This window comes from Dermacentor variabilis, chromosome 8 (assembly GCF_050947875.1).
Source record: "Dermacentor variabilis isolate Ectoservices chromosome 8, ASM5094787v1, whole genome shotgun sequence".
Lineage (NCBI taxonomy): Eukaryota > Metazoa > Arthropoda > Arachnida > Ixodida > Ixodidae > Dermacentor > Dermacentor variabilis.
Window position 1 is genome coordinate 98,004,111 of NC_134575.1, and position 25,502 is coordinate 98,029,612.

General features: G+C 50.9%; 1 protein-coding gene across 10 annotated transcripts in view; it reads right to left on the bottom strand.

The window, feature by feature from the left end:
* LOC142590441 (uncharacterized) overlaps positions 1 to 25,502 on the bottom strand; it is a 243,399-nt gene that overhangs the window by 57,840 nt on the left and 160,057 nt on the right. For 2 of the 10 annotated variants that reach the window (XR_012830134.1, XR_012830137.1), the window contains exon 4: positions 4,981 to 6,064. The exons of 7 other annotated variants lie outside the window; for them this stretch is intronic. The gene's annotated coding sequence lies outside the window, so the exon portion shown is untranslated. Of the gene's footprint in view, positions 1 to 4,980; positions 6,065 to 25,502 lie in introns of those variants that run through there. One more of the 10 variants, XR_012830136.1, reaches the window with a different exon arrangement.

The following is a 25,502-nucleotide window of genomic DNA, read 5'->3' on the forward strand; positions in this document are numbered from 1 at the left end:
CGAGGGCGATGGCGTCGCGCACATACTCGGTTGTTGAGGTCGCAGCAGGAGGAAGTACCGTGTCAAGGGGCAAGGTCGGTTCGCGACCGTAGAGTAGATAAAATGGAGAAAATCCGGCGGTGTCGTGCCGGGAAGAATTGTAAGCAAAGGTGACGTAAGGAAGGGCAACGTCCCAGTCGTGGTGGTCCTTCGAAACGTACTTGGACAGCATGTCGGTAAGAGTACGGTTTAACCGCTCTGTCAGGCCATTGGTTTGAGGATGGTATGAGGTAGTCCGCTTGTGTTGAATAGAGCAGGAACGCACAATGTCGGCGATAACTTTCGAGAGGAAGTTACGACCACGGTCAGTAAGCAGCTGTCGCGGGGCGCCATGCACTAAGATAATTTCACGCAAGAGAAAGTCCGCGACGTCAGTGGCGCAACTGGTAGGTAGAGCCCGCGTTATAGCGTATCGGGTGGCGTAATCAGTTGCGACGGCTCCCCATTTGTTCCCAGAGAATGACGTGGGAAAGGGACCAAGGAGGTCTAATCCAACACGAAAAAACGGTTCCACAGGGACGGTGATCGGCTGCAGATGACCGGAAGGTAGCACCTGAGGCGTTTTCCGACGCTGGCAGGGATCACAGGCAGCAACATAGCGTCGGACGGAGCGAGCGAGACCAGGCCAATACAAGCGGCGGCGGACGCGGTCGTACGTGCGGGTTACCCCAAGATGTCCTGCAGTGGGTGCGTCATGCATCTCAAAGAGCACAGTCTGTCGTAGATATTTTGGCACGACAAGAAGAAGATCAGGGCCATCCGGGAGGAAGTTCCTTCGGTACAGAATGCCGCCCTGGAGGACATATCGGCGAACGGATGCGTCGGTAGGTGTAGAGCGCAGACGCTCGATGAGTACTCGCAGCGATAGGTCTCGGTACTGCTCATCGGCGATGTTAGCGAAAGCAGACACAGAGAAAATGCCGTCGGCAGTACTACTGTCGGCGTCGTCAGGCTCGTCTACCGGGTAGCGAGACAGGCAGTCAGCGTCCTTGTGTAGTCGGCCAGATTTGTAGGTGACAGAACGAATATTCTTGGAGGCGTAAGGCCCAGCGACCAAGTCTTCCTGAAGGGTCTTTCAATGAGCATAACCAACAAAGCGCGTGATGGTCTGTGATAACGGAAAAGGGTCGGCCATATAAGTATGGGCGGAACTTCGCAACCGCCCAAACTAGGGCCAGACACTCACGCTCAGTGATGGAATAGTCGCGCTCCGCGGGCGAGAGGAGCCTGCTGGCATAAGCGATAACACGGTCGTGGCCACGCTGGCGTTGTGCCAGTACTGCGCAAATTCCGTGACCGCTGGCATCAGTACGGACTTCGGTAGGCGCAGAAGGATCGAAATGGGCCAGAACGGGAGGCGTTGTGAGAAGATCGATGAGAAGCGAGAATGCAGAGGCCTCGTTATCGCCCCACTGGAAAGGGGCGTCTTTTTTCAAAAGCTCGGTTAGTGGTCGTGCTATGGCCGCGAAATTTTTGACGAAACGGCGGAAGTACGAGCAAAGGCCGATGAAGCTGCGCACATCCTTGACACACTTCGGAACAGGGAAGTGCGTAACAGCATGGATCTTGCCTGGGTCCGGTTGCACTCCGTTCGCGTCAACGAGATGTCCAAGGACGGTAATCTGGCGACGGCCGAATTGGCACTTCGATGCGTTGGGTTGCAGACCGGCTCGCCGAAAAACGTCCAGGACTGCTGAGAGGCGCTCGAGGTGCGTAGCGAATGTTGGGGAATACTATAACGTCGTCCAAGTAGCACAGACACGTGGACCATTTGAAACCGTGAAGAAGGGAGTCCATCATGCGTTCAAAAGTGGCAGGAGCGTTACATAGGCCGAACGGTATCACCTTGAATTGATAAAGACCGTCGGGTGTTACAAAGGCAGTCTTCTCGCGGTCGAGATCGTCCACGGCAATCTGCCAATAGCCGGAGCGAAGGTCAATAGAGGAGAAATAGCGAGCACCGTGGAGGCAGTCAAGGGCGTCATCAATCCGAGGTAGGGGATACACGTCCTTTTTGGTAACCCTGTTAAGGTGCCGATAATCCACGCAAAAGCGCCATGAGCCATCCTTCTTTTTTACCAGCACAACCGGTGACGCCCATGGACTACATGACGGTTCAATAATGTTCTTGGCAAGCATTTTGCGAACTTCGGTGTGAATAACTTGACGCTCAGCCGGAGATACTCGATACGGGTGGCGATGAATAGGAGGGGCATCTCCGGTATTAATGCGATGTTGAACAGCTGTTGTTTGGGCCAAAGGACGATCGTTAAAGTAAAAAATATCTTGGTAGGAAAGCAGAACGCGGTAGAGCGCACGAGCGTGCGCGGACGGCAAGTCGGGCGCATTCATTTTCTGTAAGTCGGCGATGGTACAAGTTGCCGACTGCGATGGTAGAGGAGGATCGGGTGAATTGTCGTCTACTGAAATTGATGCTACAGAGTGATCCTCGAATGAGCAAATTTGGGCCAGAGACATCCCGCGTGGCAGCACTTGTGTCGTCAAGCCAAAATTGACCACTGGCAGGCAGACGCAATTCGCCGTAATAGATGAAACTGTATGAGGTAGTGTGATCCCGTGTGTAAGGAGGACGTCTTGCATAGGAGCCGCGATGTAGTGACCGTCGGGCACTGGCGGGGATGACACGAAGTCAACGTAAGTCAGCGCCGAAGGTGGCAAGCGAACGAAGTCGACGGAACTGAGGCGAGTAAGGTGTTGTTCAGCGGGAGCCAGAACAAGCAGGTCGAGGCGAAGAGTACTGGCGGAGCAATCGATGAGAGCAGAATGTGCGGAGAGGAAGTCGAGGCCGAGGACGATGTCGTGGGGACAGTGGGCGATGACTGTGAATAGCACGGTAGTGGAGCGATCGGCGAAGGAGACGCGGGCGGCACACATACCAATTACAGGGGCTGTTCCGCCATCGGCGACACGGACAACAGGCGTCGTGGCGGGCGTGATTATTTTCCTCAGCCGGTTACGAAAGTCCGCGCTCATTACCGACAAATGCGCCCCAGTGTCTATGAGAGCTGATACAGGAACACCGTCGACTTGCACGTCAAGAAGGTTCAGATGAGTGGGCAAGGTCAGGAGAGGATTTGGCGGCGTAGGGAGCAATGCAGCGTCACCTCGAGACGCTGCATCGTCTAGTTTTCCGGCTGGGAGCGGCGTCCGAAGGGAGTCGGCGAATAGGAACGACGGGGCTGGGGAGAGCGAGATTGACGTCGTTGGGGCGAAGGCGAACGAGAATAGGGGCGGTTCGGCGCAGGAGAATCGGTGGCGGCATTATCTGATCGGACAGCATAGGCACGAGAAAGGCCACCTGGGGGGCGAGAGTAGGCAGTATATGTAGACTGGTTCAGGGAACTCCAGCGACTGCGACAGTGCCGAGAAATGTGCCCAATTCGATGGCAGTGAAAACAAATTGGCTTGTCGTCTGCAGTGCGCCATTCAGAGGGGTTGCGGAAACGTGGTGGGTAAGAAGGTGCGGGACGGGGTGGAATCGAAGAAGCCGGGTGGGCATTAGGGCGATGGACCGAGCAGATGGTGTGAATACCCATGTTGGCGAACTCCTGGCGGACAACAGCCTGGATCAGGGAAACAGTGACTGCAGGTGCGTTGGAGGGGCTGGAGTCGAACGCAGCCGGATAGGCGGCCTCGATCTCACGCCGGACAATCCTGGTAACATCGCCAGTGTTGTTGGGACGAGGAGCGTCGGCACAAGAAGATGTCGCTGGGGTGTTGGGCAGACGGGCGAACTGTTGGTCGATACGTCGGCTTTTAGCGAATTCCAGGCGGCGGCACTCTTTTATAACTGCATCCACCGTCGCGACATTGTTAAATACGAGCAAGTTGAAGGCGTCATCGGCAATGCCTTTGAGGATGTGGGAGACCTTGTCGGACTCAGCCATGTGTGCGTCAACTTTGCGGCATAGAGCCAAGACGTCCTGAATGTACGTGACGTGGCTCCGTTGACGTCTGCACACGACCGGAAAGCGCCTTCTGCGCGACAAGTTGGTGACCGTAGGGGTTGCCGAACAAGTCTCGAAGCTTTTGCTTAAGCGAATCCCAACTGGTCAGCTCATCTTCGTGCGTCCGATACCAAACTCGAGGTGTGCCACCGAGGTAAAAGACGACGTTGGCGAGCATGATAGTGGGGTCCCACCGGTTACTGCGGCTGACGTGTTCGTACAGGCTGATCCAGTCCTCGACGTCTTCCCCATCTTTTGCCGAGAATACGCCAGGATCACGGGGAGCGGAGAGGGTGATGTAGGTCGTCGGAGTGGCAGCAGGTGTCAGAGCCGGCGGAGTCGGGTTGTCGTCGCCGGGAGCCATGAAGGAAGGCTCGACGTACCGTCCACTGCGAAGCTCCGTGACGAGGTACAGGGAACGTCCACCTCCACCAAATATGTTACGTAGGAAGACACCGACGAAAAGCTATTTACAAGTATATTTACAAGGCGATACGCCGCAGTTGACCAGGAGGCAACAGTCCGCGCTAGCTTCCAGTCGTCGTCTTCGTCTTCTTCCCGCTCGGCTCTTCGTCATTGGAAATACTACCCCGTAGCAATATTGTTACGGACCAATAGTTACGATAAAGAAGAGGCCAGCACTGTGAAGATGACGACAATAACTAGAGACTACTAGTATGGGCTGTTGTCTTTTGGCAAAGTGCAGCGTATTCATTTTGTAAATAAATTTGTATGTAGCTTCTTGTCTGTGACTTCCCATGTAACATATTTGGTGGAGGTAGACATGCCCTGTCCTCGTCATGGGGCTCGCAGTGGATGGTACATCGAGCCTTCCGTCATGGCTCCCGGAGATGACAGCTCGACACAACCGTCTCTGACACCTGCTGCTACTCCAACGAGCCACATCGCACGCTCCACTCCACGTGATCCTGGCATATTCTCGGAGAAAGATGGGGAAGACGTCGATGACTGGATCAGCCTGTACCAACGCGTCAGCACCAATAACCAGTGTGACTCAACTGTCATGCTTGCCAACATAGTATTTTACCTGGGTGGATTGCACAGCTCAAGTATGGCTTAGGACAGATGCAGACGAGCTCACCAGTTGAGATACACTTAAACAAAAGCTGCAGAACTTGTTCGGCAACCCTTACAATCAGCAACTTGCTGCTGTTGTGCCCGACGATCGGTCAGAACAAAGGATGATTCACCTGCAGACATGCGGCAATCAGAGGTGCTGATCCCACCTCATTGTTCACTCAAGGAAGCTCAATCAGTATCACGAGTCTTACAGACAAGTAGTCATGTTCCAGATCTTTGGCTTTCGAGCACCCAGAAATGACAGCTCGCTTCAAGATAACAATGTCACCCTCTCCTGACCATCACGCAGAGGTCACTGATTGATAAGAGGGTCATTGTCGAGAACTACCGGGAAAGGCATCAATGGCCGCTTCAGTTTGCCATGTGGAAGCCGCCTCGTATTGTGCAATGTTGGGAGCAGGAGGTGGTGAATGGTAAGGCGTTTGTGATTGTCCTGTGAAATCGCTTGACGAGGGAAAGAGGAAAATAAACAGCATAAAAGGTGGACTGGAACGGATGCGAGAAGGAAGAAGCTCGGACATACACACTCTAGCATGTAGTGTGCTCTGAAAGTTAAGAGCCCTGTGTATAAAACTCAACCATATACTTCTGAATATAAAACCTTTTATTGTTCCCGTAACTGTCGCTCGGAACCCTTCTTTCTCTCGGCACCTGGCACGGCACCATACTGGAACCGACCTTACAATACAGGCAGGCAGCTTATGAGATCAATCGGCATTGACTACATTGGTGTGGTGAGTGCTACATGTTTGCTTCTCTTTTCGCGAGACTCATAGCGCAGGCAATCCATAATAGTGTTTGGTGTTGTTAGTTATTTTATTACATACACCAAGAATATAGTGCCTCGTGGGCTGATTGCTAGTGGGGAAGAAACACAGGGTGCTTTGTGAGCATGGAGAAGTTGCAAATCCAAGAACTCCTTGAAAGTCATGAGCAGATGAGCATTTCGGTTGGCCCTGCGAAAGGCAAAAGGTAGCAATTGGAGCTTTTGCAGAATGAGGAGAGGAGTTGGGAGGAGGCTGGTGAGGCAAGGAAAATTATTTTGTAAAAAAGAGAGCACGAAGAACAAGAAATTCTGCAGTCTCCTAATAGTGATAAGGATGGGCTAGCTATGGCCTGATGTTTGCTCTTCATGTCACCAAAGCTTTCACTACTACAAAGAAGCAGATGCTAGGAGAGTATGTTTGTGTTTTCCGGTAGGCACTGTTTTGGGAATTCACCTTCCTTAAATATCGAATTTCAGTTTTAAGGAAGGGTGAATTTTGAAGGCAACAAATTCGCCATGGAGAAATTCAAAGCGCAGGACCTCCTTCTAATTTGCAAAGAGTTGGGCATTCTCGCCAGCTCCGCAACAACACAAGAAGCAGTTCTCGACGTCATGAACGCAGAAGATGTGACAGTCCAGGAAGCTGAAGAGGCTTGGGAAACCATTGTTGAAAGAAAGCAAATGGCAGAGGAGTGCAAGAGGTGCAAGCGTGAAGCAGGAGAGAGGCGAAAGAGGTACAAATGTGAAGAAGAAGAGGCGTGTGAGGCGTCAGCATGAAGAGGCCGAAAGGCACAAGATTGAAGCAGAGAGGTGCGAGCATGAAGAGGCCGAAAGGCACAAGTGTGAAGCAGAGAAGCGCGAGCATGAAGAGGCAAAAAGATGCAAACTTGAAGCAGAAACACACCAGAGGCGTGTGCAGGAGGCAGCACAATGGCATGTTCTTGGAATGGAAGAGCTTGAGCAGAAAAGTCAGATACTTAGATGGCAAATAGCGTGAATCCAGCTCCACACTTTCATGGTAGAGGAGGATATAGTTAATTTCTTCGCCGGTTTTGAAAGAGTGTCGTATATTCCTGTTGTGGTCCGTCTTGGGTGTTTGCGCTGTAAGTTTAAGTTCAGAATTATGCACCAACTAGGCCCAAATGGAGTTTTACTGAGAAAGAGGGTGTCAGCCGGGACTTGTGGACCAAGAGATTACCAGCACTAATCCTGTTCAGTATCGCTGTTTCATGAACTGCTTGTCTGAGGACAAAGTGCGAGACTACGATAGGGCTAAGAAGGATTTCTTTAGACCCTTCTGTCTAGCATTTCAAACCGACTTCGAAGGGCAAAAAGAGAGAGCAGCAGAACTCGCCCAACATTACCACACGCTCCGACGTTTCCGGAGTAAGCCGTGACAAGTGACAAAGCAGGATATGGTTCCCGGAAGCCAAAGGGTAACAAGTATTTCTGTAGGCATTTTAAACCGGAGACTTCAAATTCCCCCAGCACACATCAAGAGAAAGAGGGTGACGCACCTAAAGTAGCAGAAGAAACGAAGATGCCCCCGCTGATGGTGTACACACGTTGGAGGCGCGGAAGATCGTTGTGTATTACAACTGCGGAGGAAAAGACCACATAGCCAGGAGCTGAGAAGCGGGTGGTATTTGTCATAGCTCAGGACTCCGACAAGAACCTGCAGCCATATATGGGACAGCTTTCACTGAACAGCCAGGTGTGTATGGAGGCGGCAATATTGGCCAGCCTGCCAGAGAAAGTAACCTATTGATAATCAAATAGGTCGGAGCAAACGCTGACGGAACGAGGAGAACCATTCTCCAATATGGGATCCTTCAGGGCAAAAACATGGAACGAAACTCGGAGACTGATAGGCGTATTCCCTATTGCGCAACAGTCAGAGAACCGTGGAATGATTCCTGAGATAGTTGAGCGCAGTGATGAGTCAAACTTGCTGGTAGCCGGAAGCGAGGGGAAGGCAGTAGACAGCGGCGGTTTTTCCGCACAAGAAACGGAGGGCCCATTAGGCCAAGTGTGTACGGAGGCAGCAAGTTCGGCCAGCCTGCCAGGAAAAGTTGCTTATGGCTGTTTGCATACGTCAGAGCAGATGGTGAAGCAAAGGGATAGACCCAAGATGAGAAAGGCAGACGGGGTAAGGAGTATGGAACCAAACATGTGACGCGACAAGGCAACAGACACAAATGCACGACAGTCAGGATCCAGCCGGAGACTGTGAAAAAGGCGAAGGACGATAAATCCCAAGCTTAGGCATTTGCGGAGATCGGCATGATGCACATCGCAAGAAGGAGAGCTTCACGAAGATTCGGGCGTAGTAACCGTCACCTAACCGCACTGCAGATGTCTTGTTGTAAGCAGAGGAACAAAGCGAAGCGTCCTGTAGGCTGCTTCTAGAGCCGGTCACTCACAGGGACAAAGAAAGGCAGCTGCCTAGCACCTAAGGGAACAGTGCGTGTGTGGGTCTGTAAATGTAATCTTCTCTCAGTACTTGGAGGCTGCTGTCCTAAAGTTGTAGCTACGAGGTGCGTCAGGCAAATTAGAGGCTTTTGCCTTCTTCCAAGACAGCGCTTTGCAAAAGCCGCGAAATGCACGACCCTCTCGAGCTCGTCTGAAATATGAAATCAGACAGACAGGTTGCAAATTGTTTTGTTCTTTTGATTCCTGCTGTATTTAGCTTGGTTGTACGATCAATGCTTAAGATGCGTAAGGAATAACACAAAATATTAGGTTGTTAGCATTTTCGGCTCACGTTAGATCCCCAATTACAAACGGAAAGTTTATGTCACAACACATGTAGAATAGTAAAGCAAACAGGGTTAGTGTTGCATAAAGTTCAGAACATCCGCCGACAAGGCTTGAGAGTGGTGACGCTGGCTACCACCCCCAAGGTTAGTTCACGTAGTAACACATAAATACGCAAGAAAGTGGATGGGGAAAGCATGCCGCAGTAGCTCAAATGGTTAGAGAATCGCATGCATAAAGCAAAGACGTGGGATCATCCTGCACCTGTGGCAAGTTGTTTTTTCATCCACTTTCATTGCCATTAATTTATAATTTCTTTATTTCAATTAATAAGTACAAGTAATTTACCCTATGTTTTCCTTGGTGTCTGTTTGTTGGCTTCTCATCATATGATTACTAAGAACCAGGCCCCTCAGTTAACCCCCTTTCTTCTCATTCATACTGCTTGGAAGGTCACATCCAAGCTGCGCAAGTGGATCAGTTATGGTTTTACTGGAGTTCATAACAAGTCATAACATGCAGGAGTGTTTTTGAAGGCACACTTTGCAGATTGCATTCATGAACTTTAATTTCTTCGACGTTATTTAATTATGAACGTTTTAGGAGCTTTTGTCATAAAGAGGACATTGTTTGTTGGTGCTCATGGTATCATCATCATCAGCCTGGTTACGCCCACTGCAGGGCAAAGGCCTCTCCCATACTCCTCCAATAACCCCGGTCATGTACTGATTGTGGCCATGTCGTCCCTGCAAACTTCTTAATCTCATCCGCCCACCTAACTTTCTGCCGCCCCCTGCTACGCTTCCCTTCCCTTGGAATTCAGTCCGTAACCCATAATGACCATCGGTTATCTTCCCTCCTCATTACATGTCCTGCCCATGTTCATTTCTTTTTCTTGATTTCAACTAAGCTGTCATTAACTCGCGTTTGTTCCCTCACCCAATCTGCTCTTTTCTTATCCCTTAACGTTACACCCATCATTCTTCTTTCCATAGTTCGTTAAGTCGGCCTTCCGCGCCACTCACGGACACTCTGGGCCATGGGACGCGAAGAAAACTATATTTTTGTTTTCTAAGCAGTTTGCTTTTTTTCCACAAAGTGCTATATCTTTTAATGCACCCCGAAGTTTCGCAACCGTCAAAGTACACAGCAAAAATAGCTGCCTCGGAGACAGGCGCTCGCACTTCGAAAGATCGCAGATCTCGTAATTCTGCTGCGTTTGCAGCTGATTTTATCGCTGGATCGAGCAGCAGCGAGTCTGAGGATCAGGGTGTCTACCAACCGGGAAAACCGGGAATTCTCAGGGATATTGAGTAGTCTGGAAAAACTCAGGGCATTTGTGCTTCTATTAGGGAAAATGAACTGTAATTTTATGGAAAGGGAACGAAAGTCGCAGTAATGCTGGCTCGAGTAACAGAGAGGAATAGTAACGAATGGTCTTTGACGCCGCGTCGTTGGCTGGAGGAGTTACCAGAGTACAGTAAACAAGTGACTCTCTGGACGGACGGCTTCGCGGCAACACTACGTACCCCATAGGATCAATGTATAAGAACGTCTGAAATTTCGAACACAAGAAGCCTTCGCCGTCCGATTTTCCCGACTTTCTGCCGTGACCGCAGGTCCGAAACGGCATTAATAAAAGCCACAACCGCCAATTTGATAACCTCGCCGCCTTGAACCGGCACACTCGCACGCAGATCCGCTGGCAGCCGTAGCCACCACCGCGGCAATGCTAGGCCTAGCTGCTTCGAGGTTCAATATTAAGCTTCTTGCCGTTCTGTGCCGCGTTTTTCATTGGAAGAATTCGCCGCTGTTAGCAATGGCACCGACACCGCCTTTGTGGTAATCGCGATTGGCTTCGAAGTTCGGAAAGCACGGCGCGTTGCATAATGCCGGTTCCCGAAAGTCAGCTTTCCCTCATTACAGCACTGTTACGCTGTGAAGCATAACAAGTGTGGTAAGGGGCAACTGTCACTGGACACAGTATGTATTCCTTGATTGTGCACGCGTGCACCCACCATCTCCCATCTCAGTACGAGTGCCGATATGCCTAATAAGTGTACTGGCAGGCCTTCAGAGATTTTTCGGACGTGCCTGTGGCGATTTTAGCCCTTAAGGGCTGTAAAAGACGTGCATTCATTTTTTCGGACACTTTCGCAGCCCATAAGGAGTCCGGAAAATCGGACGCTGACTGTACAGCTGTCCAACAGGATGCTTCAAATAGACCGCGTGGCGAATGTGAAGCCGAAGGAGGACAAGGAGAACCGAAGGAGAAATGAACGGAAAAGGAAGCATGCCACCGCTTTTTTTGAAGGAGCTCGCACTCTAAAAGCAAAGTGTAGGCTGAAGCAGGTGTCCCTCATCCAAGCAAAAAAACTATTTAGAACAGTGAAACGCAACACTGAGGCGTTGTGCGCGGGCTGAGAGAATGTCAGGACAGATCAAGTTGACTTACCAGCTGTTGCGAGAGAATCTCACTTGTGATAATGTTCGGGCCTCAAACCAATTAGATTGCTATAAGTTCACAGACATAGCGCATATTCGAAAATATTCTGTATGCATCTCTTTCTTATTCGTATTTGAGAATGTTCGACTCAATTTGTAATGGGTTTTACTATTACTTTCGAAGTTCTTTTATTCGCTGTAGATTTTACAAAACCCCCTCCCTTCTGTTTTCTTTTTGAATAAAATAAACACTAACCCGTACTATTGAAACTGGATTAAGTTGTTTTCTTTTTCATTTTTTAACATGGTTACTAAAGAGGGACACCATTGGGTGGCATGATGTAGGGAGCAAGCCTTGACATAAAACAAAGTTGTGCCACTCAGGGAATATTGCAAGGGCACTCAGGGAAAACCTGGAAAACTCAAGGAATTCGTAAATATCAACTTGCTAGACACCCTGGAGGATGCTGCCTCTTCGTTGGACATTGAGAGCAAGGAAGACACAAGCCAGCCCGGAATATCGGAGGCCGCAGCCTGCTGCTGAAACCTGCTGAATGAAAAATTGATTTTTTGGGATATACAGTGCCTATTAGACGGCAATATATTTGCATGTCTCATAAGTTATGTTACATTTTCTTTCTTAGTAGACATAAGCATTTCGTCACAAACATTGTTGAATTTTATCCCGCAATCTTCATTTTGGCAATTTATACCTCTTTTATCACATACATCTCGTTCATAATTGTAATTTTCAAGGCGAAAAGACATGTCCACTTGTCGAAACGTTGGCTCCCGTCTTCACCTCGTTCTTGTTTTCCTCATCGTCTTGAATGTCCATCTCCCGCCTTCCCCTTGTTTTCCCTGGATCTCGCTAATAAAGCTTTCATGCGTGAAAAGTGCATTATTTCTGCTTTTTGTTTATGTATTAGATAAAATATTGAGTGGAGTAGTAGCTTGAGATAAAGATATCTGGCGTAACCTGCAAAAACACCTAGTTTCCACGTGGTACGGAAAGAGTGAAGCCATCCAGCAATCACTTCCGCCTGGGGTCAGCGCTACGTAAACATTGTCCAGTGTCCACAGTGCACCGCTCGTGCATCTGCAGCTGATGCCCGCCACCTACTTTAGACGTGCCCTGGGTCTCTCGGACAAAGACAACTCCCAAAAGTGTACTTAAAGGTGTGCATTGAAAAGACTATGAAGAATGGCTTATGGACAGCACATTCTTTAAGTCTGTTGCAGTATCTTAGTGAAACAAGCCTGCATGAGTATATGTAGATTCATACTGATGTTACACCGGGTGGCAACCACAGAGAGTAACAGATAAGCACTCCGGTGTGGGCGAGGGGCAGTGCTACATTCCAGGCGACGCGGGAACTTATGCTTAGCACTGCGATTGATACACCGAACACTGTTCTACAATGCGAATGCTTTGTCAAATTTCTTCGCAAACGATACCATTGGCTTGTGTGCATGTTACACCTCCGTTTGCATGAACATGCCGTTAATGGGGCTCTGTGCGTAGCATGGCAGCCAGATGGCTGGCCCGCACAGTGCATTACGGAGAGCGGAAAAGAATTGTCCGTACATCATCGTACGTACCTCAACAACAGAAATAGCCCTCAAGACTAACGACAACACATCGAAATGCACATAACAGAGGCCAAACCCAGACGCAGCAGCAACGCTAAAGTAGATTGAAAGGCCACCCCCCACCCCACCCAACCCAATCCTCCCAAAACATGAGAGCTTCTCTGTGCTCACAGCATTGAATGTGCAGCAATGTCACGTCTTATCGCCATTCCATTCTCCATAAGCCTAAATGAGCCCTTATGTTAAGGCTGTGTGTAAGCAGATCACTGGGAAAAGGAAGGGAGGGGTTCTGCAGCACTATGTAAAAGCTCGTGGAGCATCGCCAAAGCCAAAAGGTCTGAGAACCCCTACCTTGTGTAAGTGTGCACAGTTCTGTCAAAGAAAGACCACTATGCTAGCGTAAATTCCAACGGAATCTGAAGCGATCTATGAAGGCTTCAATGTGCCGCTTACTGTGATGAGAGCCTGCACATGACAAAAATGGTATATACATTAAATAATATTTGGTAATGACATTTTGTTTCGCCGCACTTGTAGGCAAAATGATCACTCATGGCAGAATGAGAAGATAACCACTTGTGTAAAAAAAGTGTGAACCACTTTTCACGCAGAAGGATGCTTAATTAGGCGACGATTTACTTGGAGAACATGTCCTAGCGAGCCGTGTAACATTAAAGATTTCTCCCTAATGAGTATTTTACTGTACGCTGCGGTCTTTTGTATGCATAGTGCGTAAACAGATGCTTCGTTGTTGAGCCGTTACATCAAGGAATATCACATGGCTGTGGCCACTGAAATATGTGCTCTAAACTGATTATCAAAAATGTCTCCGCAACCTTCAGCGCACCTGCATAGCCTCGGCTATATTGTAATATAACTAAAGAACTTGTTAATTTGTATTACAACATATTTATTTCCAAAGTGTGTATCAACATAACTGGCACGATACTTGACTTTGGTATTGAGGCGTTGTCAGTGTCATGTGTCGCGTCGTATCAGTGTTTTCAAATTCTTTCATTGCTTTCTTAAAACATAATGAAACAGCTTTTCACATTACACTGGAACATGCTATGAATTACCTCTGGAGCTAACATGTCCGAGCATACAGTAACACTTGTGTAACAGAATGTTATGTAGCATACCACGCACACATGCATATTCCCAATTGAGATTTGGCTTAATACATTGACACCTACATCGCATAAGGGTGTTGACAGACAATTGCTACATATCTGAGTTCACAAGTTACAAGTAACCAAGCTTTGAAAGAAGAACCGGCACTGAAATTGCCACATGTTGGTGCAGGTGCCTCTTCACGTGGATGTAACGTGCCAGTCTGAAAGCATACGTGCCACCAAAATGGCCGAATGGATGTGGAAGTAATCCTTAGGAGCGCAACTTGCAGAACAAAAAGAAGAAAGCCTCAAATGTGTTTATTTATTACATGAAGGCACATTGTCGCCCTATAAAGAAATTTTTGCATACTGAATCGAATACAATTTGAATAGTGCGAGAATTGAAACAAATGTAGAATGTGTTTCAAACTGTTTTTGAAGAATGCAAAGCAATTGTCAAAATATGGGTAGAACAATGTACACATCCTGGTGTTCATTCCATTGGCAAGTTCCTGTACTTACATCGCACATTATGCAGCATTGTTTACTAAAAGCGCTAACGGATCACTAGGAACAAATGAGGAAATCACTTGCATACAAAGGACTCTTCAGGGAGTGCAAATGGTCTTTGTATAGCCAGGAAAGTCTAGCTGCCTGAGAAGCGTATCCAGCTTCTACTAGTCATGCTCTCATGTTTTATGCATATACTATGCCCCTGGTTGTTGTTTACACGTATTTATTGACATTTTTTGCCCTTAAGGGCTGCGGTGAATTGGCTTGGGAAGTAGCGGGAATGAGAAAGTAAGGGAAACAACGGGGGACGTAACCCTTTGAGGGTCGATTTTTTTCGCCAGATGCGACCGCCCAGGGTCGATTTTTTTAAATTGCAGATTCCAATTCTTCTTAGGTAGTTATTTAAAAAAAAACTAACCGTAATTTTTTCTAAGGCGACCCTAAAGTGATAAAAAATATTTTGCGTTGGTATATAAGCACTCTTCATTCATGAATAACAACAATAAAAACAGAATTAAACCTATAAGAATTGAAAATTTTATGCATTGTTATAGTTCAAGGCTTTGTAAATGCGCACACGAGAATATTTCGCAAGACTCAAATGTTCCTGCTCCTACACTAATATGTACGTCCATAGCGTAATCGAACTGCGTAGGTGCGCGCACTCAAGAAAACTGTGTGGTTGTGTGCCCGTCAAAAAAACAAAACATCTGACAAACTTCCGCTAATCTTCATCTTATCGCTTACCGGAGGCAATTAGATTTCGCAAGCCTCAAAAAAAAAAAAAAACGAAGAAGAAAAAAGCAACGGAAGCGCAGGCACGGTAGCATCCTTCCTATGCGCACCTCTGTGAGCACTAAACGAGCGAGAAACAAGCGGTCGCCTTTTGAACGATTAGTAAAGAAATAGCCATCAGTTTTGCAAGCGCAAGAGACCGAGACCGCTCGCGGAACAAAACGCAAGCCGCCGCCTGCCTGCGCGCGCGCCAATGCGCGATCGAGCGGTACTATGTAGACGCGCAGGAACAAACTAGCGCTAAAACAAACCATGCAGCGAAAAGCAAGAGAGGGAGGCGCGCGAAAAAAATTCCCTGTATTTCCACATAATGGCAGCACATGACAGAAAACAAAAAGTAAGAAAATTGGTGCGCTTATTAAGTATACAGACGGCACCACAAATATATGGCATCGACCATTTTGGAGATCATTCGCGGCGCCGTATATTTATGTCATTGACCCTCAAATGGTTAATCATCTACATCATGCGGTCTGATGCTTTCGCTGGTACGCTAGAGATGAAGAAGCCTGGTCCTTGTGATCATCCTCAGGATCATCCAGGAATTCATACAGCGACCGCCAGAGCTTGTTGCCGGTCGCAGCACTGCAGTGACTCGGTAGAGCACAGGTCTGTAGGGAGGTTGGTCGCCATTCCGTTGGGAGCGAAGCAAGGGCCCTTTGCCTGGGGCCAGAATAGAGTAGGCAGTCCCAGATTAAGTGTTCGAGGTCTGCCCTCGTGTTGCAGGGGCTGCAGCTACCCGCACGCGAACATTCCAGGCCACGAGGGTCTTCCGTTCTGCGAAAACGCTGCACGAGAAAGGGAGTAAGAAGGGTGGCAGTCTGTACCTGCCGGAGCAGAACCTGCTGCCGAAGAGTAACAGCCTGGGAAGGGGAGGAATGTCCATGGGATTGGACTTAGGGAAGGGATAGCTGCGCCGGTGGTGCTGTAGTGAACACAAAAATGCCGCGGATAAGCCGCGGTGCTGCCAGCGCGGAACAGAGCCGACTGCAGTCGACCGTAGCCAGCCGGCCGCCGAGAGAGGGCCCATGAGGGCCGGCGCACAAAGAATAAAGATCAGTTGGCACCGAGACTCAAGCCCCACGCCTCGTCTCTGCTTTCCTCGCGCGTGCCAATAATTGGTGACCCGGACGTGATCGCCATGAACCAGCCAGGCGACGCCGACAGCCCCACGGTAGCCGTACTTGATGTCAACCTACCTCCGTTTTGGACTGGCGACCCGGAACTTTGGTTCGTGCAAGTTGAGTCGCAGTTCGCTGCACGCCGCATCACTGCTGACAGCACCAAATACCACCACGTGGTGGGCAACCTCCCGCCTGCGACGGCCAGCGAGGTGCGGGACCTACTGCTAACGCCACCCGCAGAGAACGCCTACCAGACGCTAAAAGAGACATTGATTCGCCGTGTCACACCGACAGAGCCCGAGCGTCTCCAACAGCTACTGCGGGAGGCCGAACTTGGCGACCGCCGACCCAGCCAGTTGCTACGCCACATGCAACTGGCCGGCGACGCGAGAGCAAGCGACGGTCGTTTAGTGCGGGAACTGTTCCTGCAAAGGCTTCCCACAAGTGTACGGATAGGCCTCACGGCGTCGGGCGAGACAGACCTTGCCAAGATGGCCGAGCTCGCCGACTAACTCATGGCTGTCGCCGTGCCCACAGTCGCGTCGGTGCACGCAGACGCACCATCCGCCAATTCCTTGCAAGAGATGCGAGAGGAAATTTCTCGCCTCGCAGACACCGTCGCAGCGCTGCACTCGAGCGGAAACCAGCGACCACGACAGCGTACCGCATCACAACCACAACAACGTAGGGTGTGCTGGTACCACCGCGAATTCGACAACGCTGCACGGAACTGTGTGTCGCCCTGTGAAAATTCGGCAAACGCCCCGGGCCAGCACTGAGGGTGACCAGTGCCCTCGCCCCGCCGGACAGTCGCCCATCGGTTTTCTTCCTGACCGATCGGGAAAGAGGTGCTCGTTTCCTAGTCGACACAGGGGCGGAAGTTAGTGTCGTGCCGGCGTCGCCAGCCGACCGCAAACGACCGTGCGCAGCACCGTTGCAAGCTGTCAACAATACGACGATACCGACGTACGGGCAACGCTCCCTCTCGCTGGATCTGGGCCTCAAGAGGACGTTTCGGTGGATTTTCGTCGTGGCTGACGTAAAATTTGCCATCCTGGGAGCGGACTTTCTGCGCAACTTCGGGCTGCTTGTCGATGTCCGCAATCGGCGTTTACAGGACCCCATGTCACAAGCAGAAGTGCGCGGGAAGCCATCCAGGCATCCACCCCTCAGCCCCACGTTCGTAGCACCGCCTGGCGCTACACGATTCACCGGCATCCTCGGCGATTTCCCCGAACTGACGCGGCCACCACAGGCCAGCGCGGCCGTCAAACACAATGTATGCCACCACATTGTCACCACAGGCCCACCAGTTTACGCGCGCCCACGTCGCCTGTCCCCGCAAAAGCTGCAAGCAGCTCGACAGGAATTCGACCACATGCTCGAGCTGTGGTCGAGCTGTGGTCGACCACACTCGAGCTGTGGTTCCGCCCGTCCGCTAGTCCGTGGGCGTCTCCACTGCACATGGTGCCGAAGTCTACACCAGGAGACTGGCGACCCTGCGGCGACTATCGAGCCCTCAATCAAGCAACCGTGCCCGACCGCTATCCGGTACCTCACATTCATGATGTCACGTCCAGTCTACATGGTGCGGCGATTTTCTCCAAGGTCGACCTCGTGCCGGCGTACCATCAGATCCCCGTGGCTCCAGAGGATGTATCGAAGACGGCGATAACCACGACCTTCGGCCTGTTCGAGTTCCTACGCATGCCGTTCGGCCTGCGAAACTCCGGACAGACATTCCAGCGTTTTATCAACGGCGTTTTGCATGGCCTCGACTTCTGCCATGCATACCTCGACGACCTACTCATCGCAAGCACTTCACCGGACGAGCATGAGGCGCATCTGCGATCCGTGTTTCAGCGCCTGGCGGAGCATGGCATCCTGGTGAACACGGACAAGTGCGAGCTGGGTGCCGAGAAGCTGACTTTTCTTGGCCATGCTGTCTCAAGCTCTGGCATTCAACCTCATCCAGACAAGGTTAAAGCTGTCGAGAAGTTTACACGACCCACCACTAAGCGCCAGCTTCGCGAGTTCCTTGGCCTTGTAAATTATTACCGACGTTTCGTACCTCGGTGCGCGGCCGTTCTACACCCTCTCCACCTCCTGCTGTCGACACACGAAGGTGCTGCTAGGGAGCTGCTGTGGACGGACGACGCCGAAGCGGCTTTTCAAGAGATCAAGAGACACCTCGCCGACGCCACACTTCTCGCCTACCCGCAACCGGGAGTCCCACAGTGCGTCATGGTCGACGCCTCGGACGCAGCTGTGGGTGCTGTCCTTCAACAACTCAACAAAGGAGTATGGCAACCGATCGCTTTCTTTTCTCGGAAATTGACAGCCACCGAGCAGCGTTACAGCACTTTCGGACGCGAGCTGTTGGCCGTCTACGCAGCAATCCAGCACTTTCCTCATTACTTAGAAGGGACGGAATTCTTTGTAATGACTGATCACAAGCCTCTCACCTACGCCTTACGCTCCCTCAAATCTGATGGCGGCACGCACACAGCCCGTGAACTGCGGCAGATGTCCTACATATCGGAATTCACCACGGACATTCGCCACATAAAAGGAGTAGACAACGTCGTCGCCGATGCTCTGTCGCGCAGCCCAGTAAATGCCATCACTCACACGGGAACAGACCTCGCAAAAGTGGCGGCCGCTCAACGCGACGATGAAGCTGCTCACGGCACGTTTCATATGGCCTGGCATCAACCGCGATTCCTGACAGTGGACTCGCGAGTGTCTTAGGTGTCAATGGTCCAAGGTTCAGCGTCACACGGTGACACCGTTCGAGACATTTCCAGGGCCAGATGCTCGATTCGACCACATCCACATGGACATAGTCGGACCATTGACACCTTGCCAGGGCCAAACGTACTTGCTCACTTTGGTCGACCGTTTCACGCGGTGGGCAGAAGCTATCCCGATTCCCGACATGACAGCCGAAACTGTTGCTTGCGCTTTTGTCATCCACTGGCTATGTCGTTTTGGTGCACCTTCCTCCATTACAACGGACAGAGGAAGCCAATTTGAGTCTGCGTTGTTCGCCAGTCTGACCAAACTCATCGGCGCCTCACGCATCAGGACTACGGCCTACCACCCGATGATCAATGGAATGGTCGAGAGGTTTCACCGGCAGCTGAAAGCAGCACTTATGGCAAGTGAACATGACTCTTGGGTGGAAGCATTGCCTATCGTGCTCTTGGGCATACGCACAGCGTGCAAGGCAGATATCGGCTGCAGCGCTGCGGAACTTGTCTACGGCACGACGCTACGTCTGCGCGGTGATTTCTTTGCATCTGGCCAACAGCAAGCTCGCATTTCCGCCAGCGACTACGCATGTCGCCTCCGTGACATCATGAACAAGCTTCGAGCTACACCTCCGCGACAGCCCACAGAGAGCACCAACGAGCTTGAGTCACGTAGTCACGTCTTTCTGCGGAACGACGCTGTACGACGACCACTACAAGCACCGTACGATGGGCCGTTCAAGGTTCTCCGTCGTGGGCGGAAGACGTTCACTATCGAAATGCGGGGGCGGCGGGAAGTTGTCTCGTTGGACAGACTTAAACCTGCGTACATGGAAACGCAGTCCATGACACCCACCTCCACCCCGTCGCCTGGAACCCATACAAAAGTGCCTCGTCCCAGGGCAGCGGTTTCCACCAGGGCGGAAAACGCAGCCACGCCTGATACTCGCACCTACCACACGCGCAGTGGCAGACGTCTAAATGCGCCAAATCGCCTTAACCTCTAATCACACGAGTGTTTTGTCGTGTTGATTCCGTTCGTGTTCTCACTAGGGGGGGAGTGCTGTAGTGAACACAAAAATGCCGCGGATAAGCCGCGATGCTGCCAGCGCGGAACAGAGCCGACCGCAGTCGACCGTAGCCAGCCGGCCGCCGAGAGAGGGCCGGCGCACAAAGAATAAAGATCAGTTGGCACCGAGACTCCAAGCCCCACGCCTCGTCTCTGCTTTCCTCGCGCGTGCCAATAGTGCTTGGCTTCAGCTATTGCTTCCATGGGATTGTACCACTGACTGTGTATTTCCGCGTGTTCAGGTACGTTGTTCAGTGATTGTTCGGGCGGTTTGACAGTGCGGATAGTAACGTGGCGTGCGCTAGTCGATGAGTCCGTTCATTTCCTGGTATACGCGTGGGCTCCGGGATCCAGTGTAACTGAAAATCATGACCTTATAGCGTCCTCGATCACCTTGCCCCGGGATTGCCCCGAAACCAGAAAGGTGCGCTTTGCACCGCGGTGGTGGCGCACTGCGGAGGGTCAACATCGAGGACAAAACTGCACCCTGTGCAGGGTGCTTGCATACAACGCCACTTAACCCCTGGCGCGCAAAACGTGCGCGAACACGCGCGCGCGCACATTTTATTGTTTGCAGGTGCTGAGCATCCGCGGCAATCGCTCGAACCTTGTCAAACGGCGTGCTCCGACATACCTGGTTGCAAGCAAACACCAATGGATATTATAATTAATCCTGACGACCCGTTCCTGACTACTCGTTCAACGAACCTGTCCACTTTCGGTCGCTCTTCACCACATTGTTTTGGGACGAGGTCGATCAGCATGTACGTCGTCTTCGCTGTCAGACAAACTTGAAGAAAGCTCATCGATTGCGGCAACTACTAGCGCTTCCTTTCTCATTGCCGACATCTTCACTAGCTAACTCCGCCAACTCCGTTGCAACTGCAGCAAGCTATCGGGCCAGAGCGTCTGGCGTCTGCGGTTCTGCAGTCGGCTGTGCGCGCGCGCGTCTCGCGTCCCGCAGTGCTTGCTGGGATTGCACCCCGGCGCACCGCCGATTTTCTCGGTGCGAGACGGGGCAACGGAAAACCGCTCCATCAGGGTGCGCTTCCGGTGATCGAGGATGGTCGGTGCGCACCGGTGCGGTTGATCGAGGATGAAAGTGCGCACTGGTGCAGGTGATCGAGGACGCTATTAGTCACGCAGACGACGAACGTGGAGGCGGAGTTGTGGAGCACAGCAGTGGTTGTACGACTGCCCTGGCAAGCTCTAAAGGCATTTTGAGAGTCCGTAAACACTCTGTAGTGGTGCTTAGCCTCTCTTGGAAATTTGTTGGCAGTGTGTTCAGCATGCTTGGCAAAATCTAGGATGGCATACAGTTCTGCCGTAGAGCTGTGAACGACATGTCTTGTGAGGTGGAGTTTACTGCCCCGCTTGGTTGCTTTCATATTTGTCCACGCCATAGTGAAGATTGGCTCCTCCTCTGATCCTCCGATAAAAGCATCCACATAGACTATATGGCAAGTGCCAGAATTGTCGTTGCCCCCCTCACGTAGTTGGTGCGTATATTTCTTGTGGCGTTTGGCGTGGGCCTGTCTTCTTGCCAATTGATCTTGTCCCATGTTCTTCGGCAGTGGCTTAGGATCCACAATCGGTACTTTCTTCCAAGGGGGTCATACCCGTGAAAGCGCCGGAAGGTTAATGCCATGCCCAATTTTAACCAATGTGGCCCTTCCTGCGTTTGTGGACTTGAGGCGTGTCACATGAGTATGCTCGTGCATTGAAATAAGATCAGCAATGTCACCGAAAGCGCTGCAGCTCTTGAGTGCAGGGAGTGGCGTGTACTTTGACAATCCTGTCATTACTCTCCTTGCCTCGTTGTTGAGGCGTTCCAGAGTATGTAGCTGTGTTCGAGTGATGGGGTGAAAAGGGGCGCCAGACAGGATGCGAGAATGCAGGAAAGCCTGCACAAAGTGTCTCATTTCTTTTTCTTTAATGCCCCTTGCAAGCTCGGAAATCCTTCGGAGGATTTGAGTGACCTCCTTGGTGACCTTTACTGTTTGATTGTATCACGTTATGGATATATACACTGGTCGTCTAAAAACATTCCGAGTAAGCGGATGACCCGCTTCCTGAGAATGGGTGTCTGTCCGATCGAGAGATGGGCGCTGGCTTTCTCCTCGTCCTTCGACTTTGACCTTTTCCCACCGTAGATAGCGACAAACTCGGTCTTCTCCGGTGCTAGCGTAAACCCTACCTCCCTCGTGAAGCTCTCGATAGTATTCCACGCCGTCTGCAGGGCCTCCTCTTGTTCTCTTAGGGAACGTCGCGTAGTCCACAGTCTCACATCATCTGCGTAGATAGCGTGCTCAATGCTTGTGATTCTCTAGTTTTACAGGAAGAGCTGCTAAGACGATGTTGAATAATGTTGGAGAGATTACGGCTCCCTGTGGGACTCCAACCCCGTTATGATGATAGGAGCTGAGGTCGCTGCGTACTTAAACTTGAAACATTCTGTCTTGCAGGAACGCAGCAATAAAGTTGTGCATGTTGTCTTTGATACCCATTTCTTGTATCGCCTGCACGATAAAGGCATGGGGAAGGCTATCACAAGCTTTCCTCATGTCCACCCCCACAACTATGCGAGGACACGAGGACGAGACATAGAGCACGTCCTCTTTTAGGCGGAGCATAATATCTCGAGTAGAAAGACCAGGCCGGAATTCGTATGGAGTGTGAAGCAGAAGACAATTTACCTCCAACCACGATATTAACCTTGCGTTCACTATGCTCTCCAAAAGTTTGCACAGACATGACATGAGCGAAACTGCTCTTAAGTTTCCCAGGCAGTTCGGTGGTTTGTTCGCTTTCGGAATAGGCTTGACAATAAAGTGGCGCCATTCTAGTGGGAGAGTTCCTTCTTTCCATATACGGTTAAACTCCGCCAGAAGAGTAATTTTGCAACCTTCGATTGTGCTGCAACGATTCAATCAACCCCTGGTGTGCCACGCTTGTTAATTTTGCGTATGGAGTCTTCGAACTCGCGGGCCGTGAAGGGCTGGTTTAGATCATCGTGTCCGTCTTGGTCATCGTCCCTCGCATAGGTTCTATTTATGGCACTATTTGACTGGGGAAAAATATATCTGCCGCTTTCTCTGCGAGTTCGGCATTGGTGATGCCTTCTTTCAAGGCAACACGGGCTACGGCGTCTGACGTTTTACGTTGCCCAAGAAGAGATCTCAATATAGCCCACGCCCTGCTTGAATTAGTCGATCCGTTGAGTTGCTCGCACACCTGCTTCCAATGCTCGGAAGCTAGCTCTCCTGTATACTTCTCGATTTCCTCTTGTAAAGAGCATAGTTCGTAGTGTCCGGGGGTGCCCCTTCGCTCGATAAGAAGACAAAGTCTGGGCCTGTGGTTCCACAGATGCAGGAGGTGCCCATCCGAATTAGGTTGGTCCGGAGAAATCCGAAGTGTTTTAGTTGCTGTGCGCTTGCCACGCGTCATAGCTTGCGTTAAAAGTCAAGATTGTTAACTGGACCGTTTTCTTCTAGCAGCATCCGATATTTGTCCCGGTGCGCAATCGTACAATCCCGTTTGTATGACGATGGGTGGCACGAGGGACCATTTGTTCTCACTGTGATGGCAATTGGAAGATGATCACTGCCAAGAGAGTCCTCTAGAAGTTTCCATTGGCAGGTTCTGGGTCTCGAGGACCATGCTAGGTCTGGCGTCATGTCTGCTTGCCTTGTGTCCTGTCCAAGCCTTGTATGGCATTGCGGCAGAATGGGCGTCTTGCGCTGGAGTTTGAGGTATAGTAGCGGCGCCTGGTGGTGGTGCGGGAAACGACATCTGGGTCGTACCAGCTTGGGTCGTATTGAGCCCTGGCTGTGGCGAAGCACGTTTCTAGGCCGAGTTTTGCGTCGATTCGCACTTTTTTATGCCCTCTTGCGAGTGCGAAAAGGCTCGTCACTTCTCACAGACCACGCCGACCACGCTGCGAGCTCGCCGCAGCCTATAGTTTAACGAAAACGGACTCTCCGTGTGCCGTGGGACGTAATGCTGGGAGCAGAAGGAATCGGTGATGCCGATCCGGAGAGACCTAGCCCAGCCTCGAAAAGGCGTCACCGTCATTACTTCTGCGTCGTGGGCTGCCATGAACAAGAAGGCCTGAATCCCAACATCAGATTCTACCGTTTTCCTTCAAGGCCTCGCGAAGTGGAGCGTCGGGCGCGCTGCATAGCTGCAGTTCGTCGCGCCGAGTAAGCGAAACTTCGTGCCATGCTGACTGCTTCGCCTGTCTTGAAGCTTGCTTGATTATCTGCGTTCGAAATTTCGCTCTTTTGCACCTACAGTCCCGACAGCAGACCGACATAGCAGCAGGCATGGCTGGTAATTCACGATTCGAGACCCGGCCACAGCGACAATTAACAATTCGACCGATGCGAAGTGGTGAAGTGTGTGCAAATGAGCACAAATGGTCGGGCTCATTCGATGACAATTCACTACTCCACTACGAGCAGCACAGGTTAAGAGAGTTAAATGCGCTCATCCTTGATCTCAAGCCAGCACGTTGAAGCAGCGCAGCAAGGCAGTATTGATTGCAGCACATCGATGTTCGAGCGCTGTCATTAAAAGCTACATCAAGCGAGCAACGCACAAGCTCGCGCTACAGCGCGATTCGCACGCACGTGCGAGCTCACATCCATTGCATCAGTTTAGCGGCATGCAGTCAACAAAGATTGCAGGAGGCCCGCCGTTTGGCGGCATGTCGAAAGACCGCTGCCGTCGCGGCGCGTACGATCGTGCGCTCGAGCAGTTCGTACACCGCGGCGCGTACCGTCGTGTGCTCGAGCAGTTCCGTACACATGATGTCTGCTTATTGCTGCTGTGGATTCATTTATAGCACGCATTTCCTCGCGTTTGTGCGCATGAATCTAGCAGCTAGCGTGCCAACCTTCTGCAGTTCCACGACGTACGCGACTCGCTTCACTTGCGATTGACACCGTGCTAAAACTTCGCCGCCTAATTCTTGAATGGCGTACACGTATTCGGCGCTGCATAATTTCTTGCCTTTACGCAGCGTGCCACCCCTGAAAAAATCTTCGGCGCCCGATATACGCAGCAGGCCGTGCTACAACACAACCGAAAGTGGCGGGTCCATATTGTAAACGTGCTTTCCGAGGCAGACGACCGAGCTTGGTACGACCCATTTTAGGACAGAGGGCGCTTTTTAGCACCTTTCTCGCAGCGCCCCCTGGGCAATGCAAGAGCCCCATAAAGAGCGATAGTCCATAATGGTCAAACTCTTCATGATATGACGACCACATGGGCTGCACTTATTATAGTTCCAGGCTACGTGTTGAGCATTGAAGTCTTGACAGATTAGAATTGTATCCTTGGGATACATCTTCCGAAAATGTATGTAGCTAAAGTCTACCGAGGTGCCCTTAGTCTTCCTTCGTGCGTTTTCTGGGCGTATGTACACAGAAAAAGACAACTATTATTCTTTCGGGCGTAAGTT